Genomic DNA, 19987 nt, shown 5'->3' with positions numbered 1-19987 from the left:
GTTGTTCAATGCCTAGATCATGCGTGTGTGGAACAACTGCCTTCCACTTTCACAGCTAAAACTGGTAAAAATTAATGAGGGATCTGATTTCCCCACCAGAGTTCTAGAAATCTATGCACAAAGATGAACAAAGAACATTCAAAATTGACTAAAGAGGTGGATTTACCCTTTTAGAATAACTTACAAATGTGTGCTCATTTATGAATGGAGTAGTTTCTGGAGTAGGTGCATTTTCTTTTATGTAGTCATTTTGTTAGTGTGCAACGTTTAATATGAGAAATATTGTTTGTCCTCTAAACTTTGTTGTATGATTGATTATTCCAGGATAGAGGTGCAGAATGATCGTAGATGAAAGAAGAATAGACATAGATGAAAGCAGAGGATAAGCACCACAGCGAAAAGTGGGTATGGATGGAAGTTAAGGAACATTATCATAGAGGGATGGAGTGGTCATGGATGGAAGAAGAGGAGAATGACCACAGGGAAAAGCAGGTATGGATGAAAGTGAATTGTCACAGAGGGGAGGAAAGTGGGCATTGAAAAAAAGCGGAAAAAAATTATAATAGGTAAAGTGAATACTGAGAAAAGTTGAGGTGAATGATCAAAGAGAGGAGGAAAGTGGGCATTGTTGGAAATGGGGAAACAGCAGTACATGCACTGTGGTTAATATAAAAATATAAGCAGCACAGCACGACATGTTAAAGAATCCCTGAAGCCAGATCATTCATTCAACAAGAATCTTCCCATAAGATTATATGTGCAGTTATCACATTTTAGGCATTTTAGCTGTAAAGGCCTCACTTGTGTTGACATTCAAAATCCCTGAGACTCCTGCCGACATCTTGGATGTGATGTCAGTAGGCCCAGAATACTCAGACTTGTCACTCAAGTCACATTCTATAGTATTCCCCTTCGCTCCTCACATGACAGCTACATAAAATATTATGTAGGGATTAGGGTTGCCATCTTTTCTTCAAGCTAAACCGAAACACTTTTCTTCAGAGAATATACAGGTGAAAGCAAGGAGAGACAGCCAGGAGAGACAGCCAGGAGGATGAGCAAGGAGAGACAGTCAGGAAGATGAGCGAGGTGAGACAGCCAGGAGGATAAGCGAGGAGAGAAAGCCAGAAGGATGAGTGAAGAGAGACAGCCAGGAGGATGAGCGAGGAGAGACCGCCAGGCGAGAGAGGAGAGACAGTTAGGAGGATGAGTGAGGAGCGACAGCCAGGAGAGAGAGAGGAGACAACCAGGAGGATGAGTGAGGAGAGACAGCCAGGAGAGAGAGTGCAGAGACAACCAGGAGGATGAGCGAGGAGAGACAGCCAGGAGAGATAGCGAGGAGAGACAGTCTGCAGAGATAGTGAGGAGATGCAACCAGTAGAGATAGCGAGGAGAGACAGCCAGGAGAGACAACTAGCAGAGATAGCAAGGAGAGACAGCCAGGAGGATGAGTAAGGAGAGACATCCAGGAGGATGAGCGAGGAGAGACAGCCAGGAGGAAGAGCGAGGAGAGACAGCCAGGAGAGCAAGGAGAGACAGCCAGGAGAGCGAGGAGAGACAGCCAGGAGAGCGAGGAGACCCAACCAGTAAAGAGAGCAAGGGGAGATAGCCAGGAGAGAGAGGGATAGTTGCAGTGCAGCAGGGGGTACTGCAGTACCATGTGTTGCATTGCAGCACACTGATAAAAAATCAGTTCACGCCCTCCTTTTTTCATGCATGGTATTGTGGTACCAGATGCTGCACTGCAACACTGTCTGCTGGGTTGGGGTGCCATTGAAATTAATTGCAGTGCAACTCACATGCTAGGTGGATTGTGGGATAGCATGTGCAAAGTGCACTCCATGTACAATTAGTGAAATGCGAATGGACCCTTAACCCTTGCAGTCTGGCTGGTAGTCCCACTGCAAGGGTAAGTTTTTTTATGACTTCTTTAATGAGTCGTGCCTTAGAAAATTATCCACGACTCTGGTCCACAGAGCCCCACCAGCACAGCCGTTGCCATGGTAACCCCACCTAGCCACACCTCTGACCTGGGGTCTGTTTTTCTGCGTCTCTCATCAGGGATTTGCCAATAATTCAATACTGTCGGCTCCTGGAGGCATCACATACATTCTGAGGGGGGAGATACACGCTTCACTGCACACACAGCCTCCCAGCACGGATTACAATATGATAGGGCTGCAGGGCAGAGTAATTGAGACGCCAATAGGGAGGTTTACGCTGCGCCGGACCAGGGGCGTCCCAAGGCTGGGTGTCACCCGCAGCAAAGACCAGGTGACACCCCGGCGTGACATCTCGCATGAGCGCCTGCCGACAGCCATCTTGTGATGGATGCTGGCAGAGTGAGGAGGGGGGACATTCACCCGGCGGGATGAGGTATGCCTTTGTAGCTTGTGGTGGAGGAGGTGTTCTAGCGAAGGCTCCGACACGCAGTGCAGTGAGTACAGAACACTGGCAGCGGAGGAGGAGGTGGGGCCCGGCGACGGTGGAGGAGATGGGGCCAGCTGGCGACCGAGGAGCCCAGGCTGACAGCGGATCAGGGCTGACAGGTAAGAGGTGTGCAAGGGGGGGTGACCAGCCCACTTGAGACCCTGCAGAGCCCACCATAGAGGGTCTATGGTGGGCTCTGCAGGGTCAATCTCAGGTGTGCTCTGCAAGGGGCGTAACTAGAAATCTCAGGGCCCCATACAGAATTTTGCTACGGGGCCCTGTGATTTCTAGTAACGCCCCTGGAACAAGCCACAGTGGAGGGCAGTAAAGCTGTCAGGAAGAGAGCAGAGATGGGCAGTGAAGTGGAATACTGAGAAGGAGAGTAGAGAGGGAGGTGGTGCATTCTTACTGAAGGTATGGATTTTGATGTGCGCAACAAGCCCCCAATACTGCTGACAGGAAATAGGAAATACCTTGCAAGTGAGCTACAAATGCTATTTTTAAAAGATTAAATAAAATCAACTCATCTTTTTTTGAAAACTCTCTGTCCATTTTTCTTTGTTAATCAAAGAATTGCATGTGATTTCTATGCACAGGAAGTCACTTCTCAGTTCCTGTTACCTCTAGGCACTAAATGGTTTTATCTTAATATTTTCATCTTGAATCCAAATGTGCTTAACATGGAATGAAATCTATGAATAGTATATCAATACTATAGAGATCAAGATGTAATGATATATCCTGCATTAATTCAGAGCCTAGGTTTTGATTAACAGAACAACGGCTCTACTGAAAAAATGAAATCTACAAAGCTGTTTCCATGACAAAAGGTATTCAGAGTTCTGCTGGCTCAGAATAAAAGGTACTTAAAATCTTGGCAAAATTCTTCTAGGCCTACATCAGGGAAGTGTATGAATCAATAGACGCCAGTGATCTATTTCTCTGGGACAGCAGGTGGCTGTTGCTCATGTAAAAAAAACACAAATTACCTTTCACACCCTTCAATACTCATGATGAGTGCAGATACCATGAGCGCACATCTAGTCAAAACACTGGGTCAGTCCCATTTTCAAATGCAACATGACTAACATGACACATACAATCTATATCATGTTCATATGTGGAAACCTTAAAAGATAACATCTATAGTAGTGATTTTCTGGCTGTTGCTTACCTCCCAGAGTATAGATGTGAATGACTCCCCTACTTCATCCTACTTTCACCTGTTTCCTAGTTCTAGCGAGCATACTTGGAAACATACCCATTCCATCTGCTTTCAGATATTTAGTGTTGCTGTTTGAACAGTCTGCAGCCCATAACTGTTCTCGATCAAACACCAGGTTTAAATATGGCCAATTTGCACTGACACGGTGCTTCAACAAGGTATCTCTTACTCTTACAGGCAGTGTGATGAAAGGATCATGTGCGCCACGAAAACATCACCTCTTTTTCTGTGATATGATCGATTAGAACGTTAATAAAGGTGTTTTCATTAGGACGATGACAGTGTGCTGGTGACTCTCTTCCCATATCTTGCTGGACACTGTAAGAAGGATTCATCGTCAACAGATCCAGGTAGCTTAAAGAGGGAACAAATGCAACATAAGCACTATAAGGACTGTGACTGCCCTTACAGGGATTTACTTGGTTGCCACCTGTCTAATAAATTGCAAAAAACAAACCTGACACTCATGTCTGATCATTACCAGAAGTTGTCGGTGTGGTATCTGGAAACAGGGCCGGTAACTGCAGAACTGTAGAAGAACACAAGAATTACCAGAGGCTCCAGCAGGGGTCATTGCTACACAAGTTTATCAACTGTGCTCAAGGGTCCTAAATTATTTAGGGACATAGAAGGAATTAGCCTCTTCCAAATCCAATCCAATTTTCTTCAACAGTCATCTTCCATCCTTCTAACTGATTTAAGCTGATGAAAAGTCAAATCCGATTAATTGCTCTGAAGGATTATTACCCCATCCCTGTCCCCACATTTTGTTACATACATATAGTATATATATAACATCTGTGTGTAAGAGCACACACAAGAGTCAGGCAGCATCTTTTTCACCGTTGTCCCATCTGAATACATGCTTTTTAGCATCTAGCAGGAAGATTAAGAGGACCTAGAGACGGAGTCTCTAAAGCAGGGAAATTATATTGTGATTATGTTCAGGACCGGTACTGATATGCAGGGTTTAATGTATGTGCTGACATATAGAAACATTCTCACAGTGACTAATGGCTCTTGTAAAACAGTGAGATGACAAACTACTGGTCCAATTCATCATGTGCACTTACAAGTCACTACTATCTATTAGGTGACTCTATCCAATATATTGTGTTTAATTCTCTATCACAGGGGAAGTGTATAACTGATAAGAAAAGAGATTAATGTATTAGTAGAAGTAGTGGCATCAACTCCAACATGTGGAAAACAAAGGGCTGAGACAATTAGTGTTGCTCTGGTGCCAATAATGCACAGAGAGAAGGTCATAGATCAACACTTTTTTCTGCACAAGCAGCAACATATCTATTATGCAAAATCGAATTGTTTTGTTATAAGTAAATTGCCGACTGAGAATAAATTATTTGTAGAGCTAAGGAAAACAGATTAACGCCTTCCAATCCAAAGCTGTATGCTTGTCCAAAGAAATTATACATCCTAATAAGTCATATACAAGAAGAAGAATATATCACAAATAAAAATAGCTAGTAGGGATTACCAAATTCCCTTTCATATAACTGTACATAAGTGCATTAAACATTAGCAGCATGTCAAAATTGCATAAAACTCATGCCTTGTACTGCACACTGACCTACTGCATGTGTATATGCAGCTCTGTTTACCGTGGAAGTGAATAGAGGCTCTCCTGTATGTCCTTGTACATGTAAGAACACAACACCTGATGAGCTTATTTGTTTTAATGAGGCCTTAGAAATCTAATTTTCCTTTTCTGAAATAAAGTGAAAATATGTATACCGTGTTGTAGGGCCAGATAAGGCACATTCCAACAATGGTGCCCCCCTTGGCAGAAAGCATTGAGACTCAATAAATGCAAAAAGTGAAATTAAAGTTTGAAAATACATACACATTCTTCATTTTTCTTTCCGATCAGCCCCAGGCCACAGCCCACATCTATATTAAATAGAAACGTGTTTGTTTTATTTATTTAACACATTGAGCATGGATCAAAATTAAGCAACCTGACTAAGTCCCGTTGTTTAGAAATGATGAATGAAGAGGTCTATGGAGCTTGTCTATCTTTATCTCTCAGCCAGAAAGTCTATAAGGGTGTAATATGCCTGAGCGGACAGGAGAAAGAGGGACTGCGGTGCAGTATTTAAATAAACAATAGAGGTTGCTGCATTTAGATCTCAGTAAGTACAACTGTGGAGGTGGAAAGATGGTATCAGTTAGCTCAGGGCAAAGAGGCAAAAAGGATGCACTTTGTTTTAAAAGAGGGGAAAGTGGGCCTGCAGGCTAGCTGAATGGTTCTCACTATCCAGGTCGAGATAAATCTAGGTGGAGACACTGGACCTTTTTTGAACAGAGGGAAAATTTCTCATCTTGTATGAAAGTTGATGATCTTTCCAAGTACACTGAAAGGTTGTGTACCAGATCTAACTTAGACCATTCCCTTTCATTTTCCAGTAGTTTGATAGGCTAAAGGCTGACAGCACTTTTGGTAAGGAAAGGGGAATGACACCATAGGCAAGAAGGTGGGAACTGGCCTCAGGATTATCTTATGAGGAAGTCTCAAGTAAAATGTCTTTTGCCAAAAAGGCAATCAGTTCTGAGACTTTTTTTGTAATGGCGACCAGTGAGACAGTTCTTAATGTCATATGCCACAAGGAGCAAGAATCAAAGGGAGAGCCATCAATGCCTTTACGACCAGAGTCAAGTCTCACTTGAGAAAAAGAGGTCTTTTTGGAGGGTGAATCTCTGCTTCTGCTTTCTTCTGTACTGCCTTCATAAACAGCTGTGCAGCCACCCAGGTCACTTGTCTGTAGCGCCTTTTGTGTGAGGTGTTGGTGTGTGTGTTGCGTTAAAATGATGCAGGCATACATTTAATCTCAACACAGCATATCACAACGCACGGCAATGCGTGTCACAATTAGGGATGCATTAATACTGACATTAGTATCCGTATCTGTGCCAATACCGAGTATTTAGGTGAGTACTCGTACCTGCCCAAATTCTCCAATACTTACCCCTGATACCGGAACTTCTGGTCAGAGGGAGATTCCCTCTGACCGGCAGTGCCACGAGAGAACATGGAGCTGACTTCCTGGCCAATCAAGAAGTCGCATGGCCGGTAATGACTTACCGCCCGCCTTCCTGATTGGCCAGGAAGCCAGCTCCATGCTAGCGGAAGTACCGGTATCGGTACTAGGTATCGGCAAGTACTGAAAGATAAATATCGGTACTCCTACTCGATACCAAAAAACTGGTATCGGTGCATCTCTAGTCACAATGCTTTGCCATGTGCTGCCACACAGTTGAATTAAAGTATTACTAAAGGCTTGGTGTTTTTTACCTTAATGCATTAACTGCATTAAGGTAAAAAACACCCAGTGCTTTTCTAGAACCCCCATCCCCGCCACACTTAACTGTAGCCGCTGTAATCAAGAAGGTACTTGCGGTGCTGTTGGAATGTACAACATTTTCATGTACGAAAGCTGCCGAACAGCTATCTTCAAATCTTGATGGCATTGCTCATCAAAGAAACCAACTGTGTGTTGTTCATGCCTGCAGTAGGCATGGCAACGGAGATGATCAAGGTGACATTCCTTCATCTGGACAAGACATCAAGCTTTGCACCCTGTGGTGTTGATAGGAGTGTATGCACATTGGGAAGACACACTCAAGATATCCTACTTTGCATATGAAGGTGACTGGCCATTGTCTAAAGATCAAAGGACAAGGTGTTGACCTAGGCCAAGGAATGATCTGCAGTACGATGGTGCCCCCTGCTGGAGGACTACAGTGCATGTGGACAAATATGAAGGACCATGCCGATTGGCCGAAAGACATTTAAGGGACATGCGGAATTCTGGGTAAAGGGGGTGTCGATGTATGTGTATGAATGGGTATAAAAGTCCGTGCGCAGCAATATTGCTCTCTCTCTTTGAGCCCAGCCAGCATATAGGAACCAGAGGACGGACTGTGTAAAGTATTCTCTTGATTGTCTTACTGTACTTTGTATCTGTTTGTATCTTTTATTATGTTTAGTTAGACTTGTGTATAAATAAATAAGACCATATCTTCTTTTAACCATTGTATCGTTATCATCATTGGAAGTAGAGAATAGCAAGTTAGCTTATTTCAGGAAGCCAAGGCAATTTAGATATTACAGGTGCCCCAAACTTCCTGGTTGTGGGGGAGGGTACAATACAGAGTGCAGATGCGCCATAAGCTCCTGCCGTCAGTCAAACTGTGACTGCAAGGGTGGGGGCGTGGCCGGCCGCACGCTATGTGTGTCTGAGAGTACAGAAAAATAGACATTTAGCAAGAACAGAGAGGGGAGGTGAACTAAAACACCTGGGCAGAGAACAAAATTAGTAATTTATGCCAAGTACTGCAAAGCCCAGAACCTACAGCGATTCTCCAAATAAATGGCTTTACAGCTAGAACATGGGACCATTCTACCCAGGAGATGCTGAACCTGGCAGAGAAGGTGAGTTTTCTTCTTTGTTTAAATATAGCTGCTAGGAATGAGGACAAAAAAAGAAAGGTGAGGGGATGGGGAAGACTCTTTTAAGCGCTAGTTTGGTGTTGTCTTGAGGGGGTCATGTGGCAGAGATGACCCATACTAGGCAGACATAATAAGACGTAATATATACTGTATATATACAGTCATTAGGGCCTTAGTGATAGTTTTAGTTGACTGGTCAGGGTAGCACTGGTGACTGTATATAAAATCTATTCTATAAAACCTTTCTATAGCACACATGTTCACGGCTGAAGTAAGAAAAACACTTTATTCTTTAAAAGGTAGTATGAAAAGATTATGTTGATGATATACAACGTGCAGAAGCCCATGGCAACCAATCGGGTTTAATTTTTTGTAAGTAGATGGTTGCAATGGATTATGGAACAGGTCATCAAGCATTAACATTTCCATCTATTATCATATCCAAGCATTAACATGTCCATCTAATATTTCTATGCACACTAAGGACGATTTGTGTAGAAGTCAACAAACTACATAATGATAGATTTTGTGAGGGAATTTGAACCACAAAAAACAACTCTGTAAAGTCACAGTGCTAATTACTAAGCCACAGCATTGCCTATGTTAAAGGCAGACACCAACACAAGTATACAAGAAAGGCTACAGGTATTTGTTCAATCAATAAGTCTGAAATCTGTGTGCAATGATTGTACAGTACATGTGCTGGATCCATTGTACCAACAGTCTTAAAAAAATAATAAGTAAATACCGGTATATTGTCACATTAAACAAGAATAAATTGAGCCATACTCACAGTTACAGTCTACCCTGAATGAAACTCTTCTGTACAATGGTCCCAAACAAATGATAAGTATACTATAGTACCCATAACAGGGAGCTAATAGGACACTAGAGTAGCCAAGATTGAAGGAAGGACCAGTGGCAACCACTGGCCCAATGTGTGACTGGCCCTCTTATTGAAATGGTCTGTTTATTCTATTTATTTCTTAAAAAATAAGAACAAGAGAAAGCCAACTAAGGAAAATAGCAGCAGCACCAACACCAAAATGTTACTCATACAGTGTGTATTGCTATAATAAGATAAGACATATTTCATCTTATTTTATAATAATGATTTTAGACACAATAACATCATCCAAACAATTCCAATATTTTTCACTAACACCATTTCTTTACATGTTGACTATTACTTTTCAAACAACAAAGAGTTAAAACAAACAAAATTAACTTTCAGTATTACTGCACAAGTTCATGTAAGGCGATACAACACCTAACAATATATAAATGTAGAGCTCCCCCTGCTGGATACACAGTTTAAAAAAAAACATACGACAGAAACTTGTCGCTGGCACAATGTAAATATGACTGAGGAACAAATATTAAAAATTATAATAATTTCTACAATAGTTAAAATGTGAAATATATATTTACAAAAGGTATATCTATCTACTTAATGTGTAAGTATGAATGAGATCTTGCCATTCCAGACACCACTGATATAAAAGTTTTATGTAATTTTGTTAGACTGTCACTTCATGCGACAAAAAAAAACTAGAAAAGTGGGTTATACTGAAAGTAAATCTGTATCGGGAGTATTGAATAGATAAACACAGCCCGGGGGTTACATGCATCATATGGCACCTGATCATGCTTCTTTCATAAAAGTAACCCCCTTGAATGCACTACCAAACCCCACATTTCCTATACAAATAGGAACAGCATTTATGGATACTTGTGCTTGTGCAGGCAGGACAATTTCTCAAATTTCTAATTATCCTCACTCTATAAAGCAGAATCATAAAGTGTTATCAACAAATCTGCATTCTTGGACAAAATGGTCACCATTAAGTCTGGATGTTAAAATTCTTCTAATTCTCTAAGTATATTCATTGTTTGCACATTTATTTCTGCAACCCTGAGGCTGCCAGGTTACATGAAACCAATTTACTTACATCCGTTATATTAGGCCCCTTAATGTGTATGTTAAGTCAAAACATTCTTTTTTGTTTTGGATAGAAAAGAGAATGATTGAGACCCAGACAGTTTTTTTTGGCTGTCTTCTATGTCCCATCAGGAAGATTTTCCTTCACTTCTTGTTCCAAAAACGCAATAGGAATGAAGAAGAAACCTCTCCAAAGCAAGGGAGAAACCCCTTCTTAGACAGTTGTCACCAGAACAGGTGTCATCATTGGAAGATTCCCCCATCTCCTGTCCCATCTTTCTGCCCTCATCACTTATTATACTGGAGACAGTGGTCACCAAGAAAAAGGGTGAATCTCCCTAGTAGGAACACAAACAGCAATAGAAACCTTTTTTAACCTGATAAAACCCAGGTTTTTACACTTCCACCCTCCATGCATCTACAGTACACTCAATTACTATTACCTTCCCTCTGCTAATAGTCAGTGGTGCTTCTATCCAATCTTTGCATGTATCGTCATCTTTGCAGGGTACTGACACAATATTCAATAGCAATTCAGTTTCCCCCTGGGTTTTACAACTTTAGGTAAACTATATACAGTAGATGAGGTGGGAAAACATTTTTGATTCTTTTAAAGTCATATACTGTCTGTTAGCACATTATGCTATCCTTAGATGTACTGATAATAGAAGTATAGCTATTATGAATTGCCGTGATGAGATCAACACCCCCCCAGAAAATACCTCTTAGCATTTTAACTTGACCCACTTCTTTACCATCCACTATAAGCTCTCTTCTCCAAAGAATGATTGCCTTCTTTATGATATTCTCATTTATTCCATCTTCATGTACCGGAATATCCAGTCATGGAGCAATGAGTCAAAGGCTTTCCTTCAATCAATCAAGAGTTGATCCTTTAGTCCTCTAGTATTGTGACAGTTTATTTTCTTCTCAGTTGGATACATATGGATCTTTTCTAGATGTATGGCATGTGAAATTATCCCTGCCATAGGTCTTAATGTTATTTACAACAAGCTACTTTTAAAGTGTAGTTCCACTTTTGCAGTCAAATTTGTGAAAACCGCACTATATGTTTGTTAAGGGTTCCCATCCATACAGCATAACTAAAAAGAATTTAAAATACATATTTCATACCTTTCTAGTTGTTTTCGGGTTTATACATAGGACTCTAAAGGCAGCTTCTATTGTTTAGAATAGTTTGCAATGTGCAATTAAGAGGCAGAGGGACAGTTTTTAAAGCACCTATAACATACAATGCACCACCAAATCCTTGAGAGCTTTAACCATCTCTTAGGACACACAATGTGCACATCTAGTGATCTTAAGACCTTCCAGCACAGTACAGTCAGGGTTAAATGGGGTAAACATCAACTCCCCTGTCCCCTCCCTAACATTACATAGAAGGGAAATATTAAGCAGGGATCTTTAAGCAAGTAAAAAGCAAGTAAAAGGATAAGCAGCCATTGGTGGAGCTTATCCTTTCCAGTGTCTGTCTTTAGGTTCTAAAGAAACATTTCTGGGAGTTTGTTGATTTTTCTACTCTTTTAAATTATAGGTATTGACTGTATACTGCAGGCATAATCATCCTTCAGGTAGGATGTGTTTAGTTTGTTATTAAATCAATGTTGCAGTGCCATGTGTGGCATATGCTATGGATCTCATTGTAACAAACATCATTAGAACAGCCTGGAAAGGTTTATTTAAGCTCAACCCCTACCTTGTTTGACCTGTTCTTGAAGTGCGTTCACATGATGATGTCACCTGGGAGCTTTTCCTACATGAGAAATGTTCCCTAATGGATGTGTATTGTGTTTGCATTGTGTTTATATGAACACCACGAGAGGAGGAAAGAGCAGATTGATGGCACTGTAACTGTTATGTATAGGGTATTATATAATTTTACAATTGCAGGAATAGCAGTTGGAATGGGGAATATGTTTGGTTCCTTTCTTCAGACGCTTTTGATCACAAATCCTGTGTAAGGTCCCCTTGAGCTCTCTTCCGACAATTTAATCCAAGCAAGAGGTCAGATTCAAAGGATTTTTATGTATACCGTGGCTATTGGGAAAAAAGGTAGTTCATCTGGAATGTAAAGTATGGCATGTCTCTGCCTCTCCCCTGTACTGTAGAACAGTAGGTCATGTAATATGTCTCCAGTCTATGAATGGCTCCTGAAGCATGTCTTAAATCTCTAACAATGTCTACACCATCAAGGCTTAGAAATGAACTGTTCCTCCACGGTTTTAGCAGGGGATAAACAGCTGGGTGCTCGACAGCAGGAGTGTTCCCCTTAGCATAGCTGAAGACAGCTTCCTGTAGCATTATATCCATGGAATATTATGTGAGGCTCTTTGGTGATGTCAGGGGGCCGCACTTGAGGCACCCTTTACAAGAAAGGTGACCACCATTGCCCCATTGTATCTAAGCTATAGGTACAGATCAATAGGCTTATTCCCCTTGCAACAATCCCCTGACTTTATGCATCTCAAGATAGCCATACATGGCTCAAATATCAGTGAATTTCTGTCAGCACCTCCTGGCACAACTAAGGTGAAAAATTGTCATCCAAACAGTGACTGCATCCAGTCAGACTGCTTGTGTACTTAGAAAGTCGTAGGTGCGTAAAAACAATAGCTGCCAGGTGGAGATTGCTCTATCCATGCTGTTTAGCTTGGATGGGGGAATCAAGTAATTTATTTCAGTCAGCTCTGCAGTGCATGGCTAGCATTACTCTATTTTCAGCTTTTCCTGTTTTCAAAATAGAATTTAAAAAAAAACAGTCCTTTTTCTATTGCTGTAATGTCACCAAAGATACATCCTCATTTGTGCCCTTGATTGAAGCCACTTGCTGGAGCTGTAGGGAATGTTGGGAGCTTACCTAGTAGGAGCGAGTATTGATTATTATGTCCTACCCTCACAGACTGACAGGCTTTTCATCATGCTCTCAACCTAAACTGTAACCTATTGTGAGCAGGTGTAACATCTCCTGTTTCTCATCAGTATTACAATTCAACATGGCAATGCCCAGGAGGTGTGCGAAAGCATGGGTTAGGGGCCAAATATTTGTCATCTTTAAAAGGTAGATGATAGTTCTTTTATATTCTCTAAAGAATCTCTTGAAAATACATAAAATAAAAATACATCATTGCATACATGTGTTAGTACGTTATCTATTCTACATATAATAAATGTTTTCTTAACTTTCCTTTTCATCACAAAGATAAGACATATTTGCATTTTCCTTTCTTTCATCCTGTGGGTAACAATAAAAACTGAGTTTGCCCATAAGTTTATTTTAATTGTAGAATTCCCCAAATTTCTATCAGCTGCATAGCCTCCATATGACACAGTGCCAATAAATGATGTATTTCTCATACTATTCATAAGGTGTATTTGTAGCCCGTAGTGTCAGTGAGGAATGAAAAATGTGATTCATAATAGTTACAGCTGTTTACTAGCCAATTATAGACAGGAAAGATTCCACAATAAAACAAAGCTGTAGCAATAAAGGTTTAAACTAGGCTTTGAGGTTAATCAGCAAGCTGCCAGGAGTCCCATGATGCACTGCTGCTGCTCTACAATGGGTAAGGATTACATGTTTGTTGTAATGATTTATTCAGGTATACAAGTAAACTCATGTCTTGCTAACAATAGCAATAGGCAGAATTTAGTTACTTCAGAAAGCGGAATCCATAGTGATGCAGCTGAACACAATGCAGCATCCTTGTTGTATACTAGAGATTAGAAACCCACACTACAGCCTGCATTTATCAAAGGGTGAGAAAACCGCACTCGGGAAAAAGGGGACTCCTTGTTCCTCTGGGAACGTCAACGAAAGACATTTTACATGCCAATGTCAATAAAACATATTAATAAGGTAGTAAAAAAGAGGAGTCGTGTGCAGTTTCCCACATCAACAAGATTTTGTTTTCTGTATAAAATAAATATAGTAAAAAATCTATGACTGTTGTGAGTTATTGCATCTAGCTATTTATAGTATTAAAAAGAGGCGTAGAAAAGTATTTGCAGTATGGCTGACAGGAGCTAACACTAAACTTGCTTGCAATCTGCATTACATATACAGTGCATTACTGGTGTTTCTTTTTGAAGATCAATCATACCATCACTAATATGGTGACATGGGTTTCCAATAATTTTCAAATTCAGGTAAAGAGATCCTTTCCGTCACTTATAGTCAAGAATAAGTTCCATCCTCCAACTCATAAGGAATCTCATATTGTCACAACTGCCATTTGTTGCTCGCATATTTTCATGATTGTTGCCCATGTATTGTAGTGATTACCCACTTATTTAGCCTAAGTTAGTGCTGTTGTTTAAAGGATTATAAAATGTCATCACCTGCGGACCTGTCACTATTAAACCACAGCATATCTGGCTATTCATTTTATAACTAGATATTTTTATATATGGTGTGTCTGCTTTTAATGTGATTTCAGTTTCAGGATAGAGGACTTAACTCCCTCCCTATCAGAGATGCCCCTGATAAGACAAAATACAGAGAACATGACATTAGTCATACAAAGCAACACACAAGTAAATATTGCACATTGCAAAGACAACTTGCACATATCCAGGAATACAAAGTAACGGATCGTGGTTAGCCCCTAGAGATCCCACCACAAACCACAAATGGCCATAAGCAGATGAAAATGGAAAAAGAAAAGTAGGTTCCCAGTGTGGTAAACCAATCATGACTTTCAGATTTGTAGACAACATAAACAACATGATACATCATGAACTGGGCAGCACAGTGGTGTTTTCGGAAGCCAGTGTAGGGATTGACAGAGAGGGGTTGCAGACACTGAGCGGTTGGTTAGGTGAATGAGTCTAGCAGCTGCATTCATGATGGACTGAAGGGGGTATAGCCTGTGTAGAGGTAAGCCAATGAGGAGGCAGTTGCAATAGTCAAGACGAGATATAACAAGTGAGTGGATGAGTAATTTTGCAGTTTCATTGGCGAGGAAGAGGCGTATTCTGGAGATGTTACGAAGGTGAAGGCAGCAGGATTTGGATAGTGATTGGAAGTGGGGAAGAAAGGTGAGGTCCGAGTCAAGGATGACACATAGGACCTTGGCATGTTGGGAGGGCTGGAAGGGAAAAGTTGGGGGAAGATGCACGGGTGGGAGGAAATATCATGAGCTCAGTTTTTGAAAGGATGAGTTTTAAGAAGTGTTGCGACATCCAGACTGATATGTCAGTTAGTAGATTAGTGACACGCAAGGACACTGAGGGGTGAGTTGCGGAGTAGAAAGATATATATTGAGTGTCATCGGCATAGAGATGGTATTGGAAGCCATGTGAGGTTATTAACTGACCAAGGGAGGAGGTGTAGATAGAGAAGAGAAGGGCCCAATGTAACCAAACAAATATATTGAAGTCAAAGCACTGTGGACTGTTCCTGATGCTGAGTATTGTGTGTGCAGGATTGCTAGCGGTGCTGCCCCACTTCAGCCAGGGGAACTGTGGAACTGGAAAACAAAAGAAATAGAAGAGCGCTCACCCTAGTGCAATGGTACTCACAAATGGAGGGTCAAACAAAAGCATGTATAGGTGGTTTCGAGGATACAACAGTTTCAGGACTGCAATCAGCCTGTGTGCCACTCGATTGTGGCCCTTACATTGGGATTGCAGTCCTGAAAATGATGTATCCTCGAAACCACCTACATGCTTTTGTTTGACCCTCCATTGTGAGTACCATTGCATTTTAATTCTGTGTCTTTGTAAAATAAAAAATCATCTGCACTAGGGTGGGCGCCCTTCTATTTCTTTTGTTTTAGAGAAGAGAAGGGGTCCAAGGACAGAGCCTTAAGGGACCCCTACAGAAAGAGGAAGAGGAGGGGAGGAGTTAGATTTGTAGGTGACGCTAAAGGAGCGCTTAGATGGGTAGGAGGAGAACCATGAGAGAGCTGAGTCTTGTAGGCCAAGCGAGTGGAGTTTTTTGAGAAGGAGCATGTGGTCAACAGTGTCAAAAGCAGCAGAAAGGTCTAATAGCAATAGTAAGTAATAGTGGCCATTGTTTTTAGCTGTTAGTAAGTCATTAGTGAGTTTTAGGAGGGCAGTTTCAGTGGAGTGTAGGGGGCGAAAGCTGGACTGTAAGGGATCAAGAAGGATGTTATCAGTGAGGCGGCAGCTCAGGCGGCTGTAGATAAGGCGTTCTATGAGTTTGGAGGTGAATGGGAGTAAGGAGATTGGTCTGAGATTTTTAACCAGGTCATGCTTTAGAGGGAGGGGAAAGATGCCAGTAGTGAGTGAGATATTGAAAATGTGAGTAAGAGAGTGTAGGATAGAGTAAGAGAGTGATCGAAGTAGTGGTGAGGGAACAGGGTCCAGGGGGCAAGTGGTGAGGTGGGTGTCAGAGAGAAGCTTTGTAAACTCCTCTGTGGAGACAGGGTCAAAAGAGGAGAGTAACAAGTGTGAGGGTGGGTCTCGGACATGAATAGGGGAAGGTGACTGCACAGTGGCGATCTGATCCCGAATTGTATCCATTTTGTTTTTGAAATGAATGGCAATGTCCTGGGCAGTGAGTGAGTTAGTGGGTGGTGGTGGAGGAGGACATAGTAGAGAGTTAAAAGTAGAAAAGAATTGACAAAGTTTGGATGAGAGTGTGTTAATGAGAGTGACAAAATAAGTCTGTTTGGCAGCACGGAGGAAAGATTATATTTTAGGAGGGCAGCTTTATACAGGGTGAAGTCTTGCAGAAGCCTAGTTTTTCGCCACAGTCGTTCAAGAGCACGACTATGTCTTTTTAGATGTCTGGCTTCTTTTGTTTGCCACGGTTGTAGTGGACGTGGTCTAAGTCTGCGTGTAGTGAGGGGAGCCACAGTGTCTAGAGAGGATGAAAGTGAGCTGTTGTAGACAGAAATAGCCAGGACAGGGGTGAGGTGTTGTCATAGAGGTAGTCAGTAGCAGAGTAGAGAAGAGAATGGTCGAGGTGGCGAAGGTTTCTCCGGGTGACAGTGTATAGATACTGACATGGTGTCTAACTCAAATAAGACCACACAGGACAACACATGAAAAATGCGTAATGTGTGACTTTTTTCAATGAATACGTGAGAGTAAACTCTGTGCAGTTCCACGGCTAACACAAAGCCAACAGTCAGATTGTGTGGCCTGAACACAGTCCCAGTTGCTATAGATTGTTAAATAAGACTGTGATGCCTCCGACATTAGCTATACGTCAATGGCGGAGAAAGGGCTAGGGAAAACAATTACAAAATTCGTCCCCCATAGGCTTAAATAATTTTCGGCGCTATGTTCAGGGTGAACAGACTTGCATGCTGCGTAGCTGTGCACGTCCATGTGAATCAAGCCTTATAGCTGACTTTGTTCTCATTGTCTGCTCAGGGTGGCCAGAAGTAAACAGTTGCTCAAGGATCAGATACAACCTAAGTAAATAGATTCCCTCTGAGAGCAAAGACACAGGTAGTATGGTATGGTGGTAAACCTTTATTTAGACAATGTAACAGTTAAGTCATAAGTTTGCTTTTCCTACACATTGTTTTATGATAAAAGATTTTGGTAAAATGAAAAAAATGTAAGAAGTCTCCAGTGCTAATTATATATACTTTATTTGTAAGGGAAGAGATAGAAACAGCTTGTTGTATTTATTTATTTAAAACAGTTTTAAAGCTTGGGTAATAAAATTTGTATATTTGGTCAATTTGGTTAGTCTGTGGACAGGTCTGGAAGAGTGTAGAAACAGAAGGATCTAGAATGTTGTATGGTGTGGAAGACAGGAAATGTGTAATGGGAGATGTTTGCCCACTGTGAGACCAAAAAGGGGAGGGAATGTTGGCTAGCTGTGACGTGTGGGAAGAAAATAGCTGCAGAGAGTGTGGAGGTTGCAGGCAGAGAAAGGACAAAGCGAGTAGACACAACAGTGACACTGAATGGAGGAGTGACAGTAAAGCTAGCCATACACCTTTAGGCTATCCATTGATGTTTAGGCTATGAAATCCGATTTCCCCATCCACACTAAACAGCAGAGATGAATGAGTCTTCCCTGACAGCTATTCTACCGTGTTTCCCCGAAAATAAGACACTGTCTTATATATTTTTTTGGTTTAAAAAAACACACTAGGTCTTATTTTCGGGGTAGTTCTTACCATACCATAATAACAGTAGAAGACTTAGAAGACAGGAGTGAGTGGCAAATTTAGGAATAGGGTGATCAGGGCAATCAGGGGTGCCATACCTTTCCAAGAGCAATTTGGTAACCAGGAAAAGCGAAGCGCACTTTCACCATAGATTCCTCACAGGCGGAGTGCATTTGGTATCACTCCGCCTGTGACAAGAGCCAGCGCTAAGCATCGGCTTCTGCAGCTCTGGTCCCTCCAAGGCCACCTCGCTTCCTCTAGCGCTGGCTTCATTGGCACCGCTGATTCTCTCCCGCGGCTCTTTAAGCTCCAGCTTATGCCACCACCGTGGCATAACTAGGTCTTATTTTTGGCGTAGGTCTTATATTTTGTCAATTCCCAAAAAATAGTACTAGGTCTTATTTGTCAGGGTAGGTCTTATTTTCGGGGAAACAGGATATTTAGCTGTCAGTGGGACTGTACGTACAACAAATTTCATCCCGGCTTCTTTGACATAAGTTGATTATAAAAACAGTGTTTGTCGAGCCAGGTTGTGCTGACAGGGCCAGCTACAGGTCTAATCTTGGTTGAATTAGCAGTAATACGTCAAAATTCAAGTAGTGTATGGTCAGCTTCACACAGTAACAGAGGGGAGATACCAGAGGACACTGGTGCAGTCATTGTGCATAAAGGAGAGGAGGGAACGTAGGAGAAGAACATTCCAGCAGAGAAAGATGACATCAGAGGTAGGTAGATGGCCGCTGTGCAGCCTGCACCATTGGACAGTGCAGCTACAGAATAGAATGTGCTGGAAATTCTGACCCTTCACACCTAAAGGGAAGCCTTTAAAACTTACGTGTGAGTAAAAGGGACTGATAGACATAATGCACTAATGCATTGACTTGGTAGCAATGGTTTTGAGATTGGACCGATAGGTTAAATTGCTCATCAAGTTTATTCTGTTAACCCTGCTCAGTAAATAATAGACTGGGTTATCATCGACTGAACTCCTCAGTAAAGTACTAACATAAACAGTGGTACCTCGGTTCACGAACTTAATTTGTTCCGCGATTCTGGTCGCAAACCAATTTGGCCGTGAACCGAATCAAACTGTGATCATACCGCGATCTCGACTAGAGGAAGTCATAACCATGTGTCAAAGCAGGGAAAATGGCTGCGATTGCGTTCGTCACCCGAAGCGGAGTTCGCAAACAGAGTCAAAATTTTGCCAAACTTCCTGTTCGCGAACCGAGGTACCACTGTATATTGTAAGCGCTGAGTTAATTCTTACCTGCCAATTCTTAGTTACATAATGGTATCCAATTACATTTGATTCCCATCTTCCCAACTGGACTCTCACACAATGTGCATTTGAAGGACCACCACATAAAATATTGGTACAGAGACGTTGGGAAACATCCAATGTAATAAAAATCCTTCTATTGTGGTTCACAGATAATCATAGCTGTAAGATAACCCTGGACAATTCTGGCATTTTCTACAGGATTGGGTACATTTGACATGTCTGTAGACACCTTTCAAACTTCTAAGACAACCAGAGAATTTCAGAGAAAAACATTGTGCTCTGAGATTGGGTTGAGGCCTTATGCTTATGCCTTATGCTACAAAATGAAAAGGAATTGGGTGTGTTTCTGTGGGTTATTGTGAATGCTCCTGGCACTAATTAAATAAATTCCAATATTACATTATCAAAGCAAGTAATACATATAATCATTGCAGTTCACCTTTTCACATTAGATTATGGGGTTCATTTACTAAAGGCAAATAGGATGTTCACTTTGCAAGGGAATTTTCTCCTAGCT

At 41.5% G+C, this 19987-nt stretch overlaps 1 protein-coding gene across 3 annotated transcripts in view; it reads right to left on the bottom strand.

The window, feature by feature from the left end:
- Positions 1 to 19987, bottom strand: part of KCNAB1 (potassium voltage-gated channel subfamily A member regulatory beta subunit 1) — a 281028-nt gene that overhangs the window by 232593 nt on the left and 28448 nt on the right. The gene's annotated exons all lie outside the window — the stretch shown is intronic.

This window comes from Nanorana parkeri, unplaced genomic scaffold (assembly GCF_000935625.1).
Source record: "Nanorana parkeri isolate BGI_ZX_2015 unplaced genomic scaffold, ASM93562v1 scaffold263, whole genome shotgun sequence".
NCBI lineage: Eukaryota > Metazoa > Chordata > Amphibia > Anura > Dicroglossidae > Nanorana > Nanorana parkeri.
Note: the sequence above shows the minus strand (reverse complement) of the source record. Positions and strands in the feature narration are given on the sequence as shown.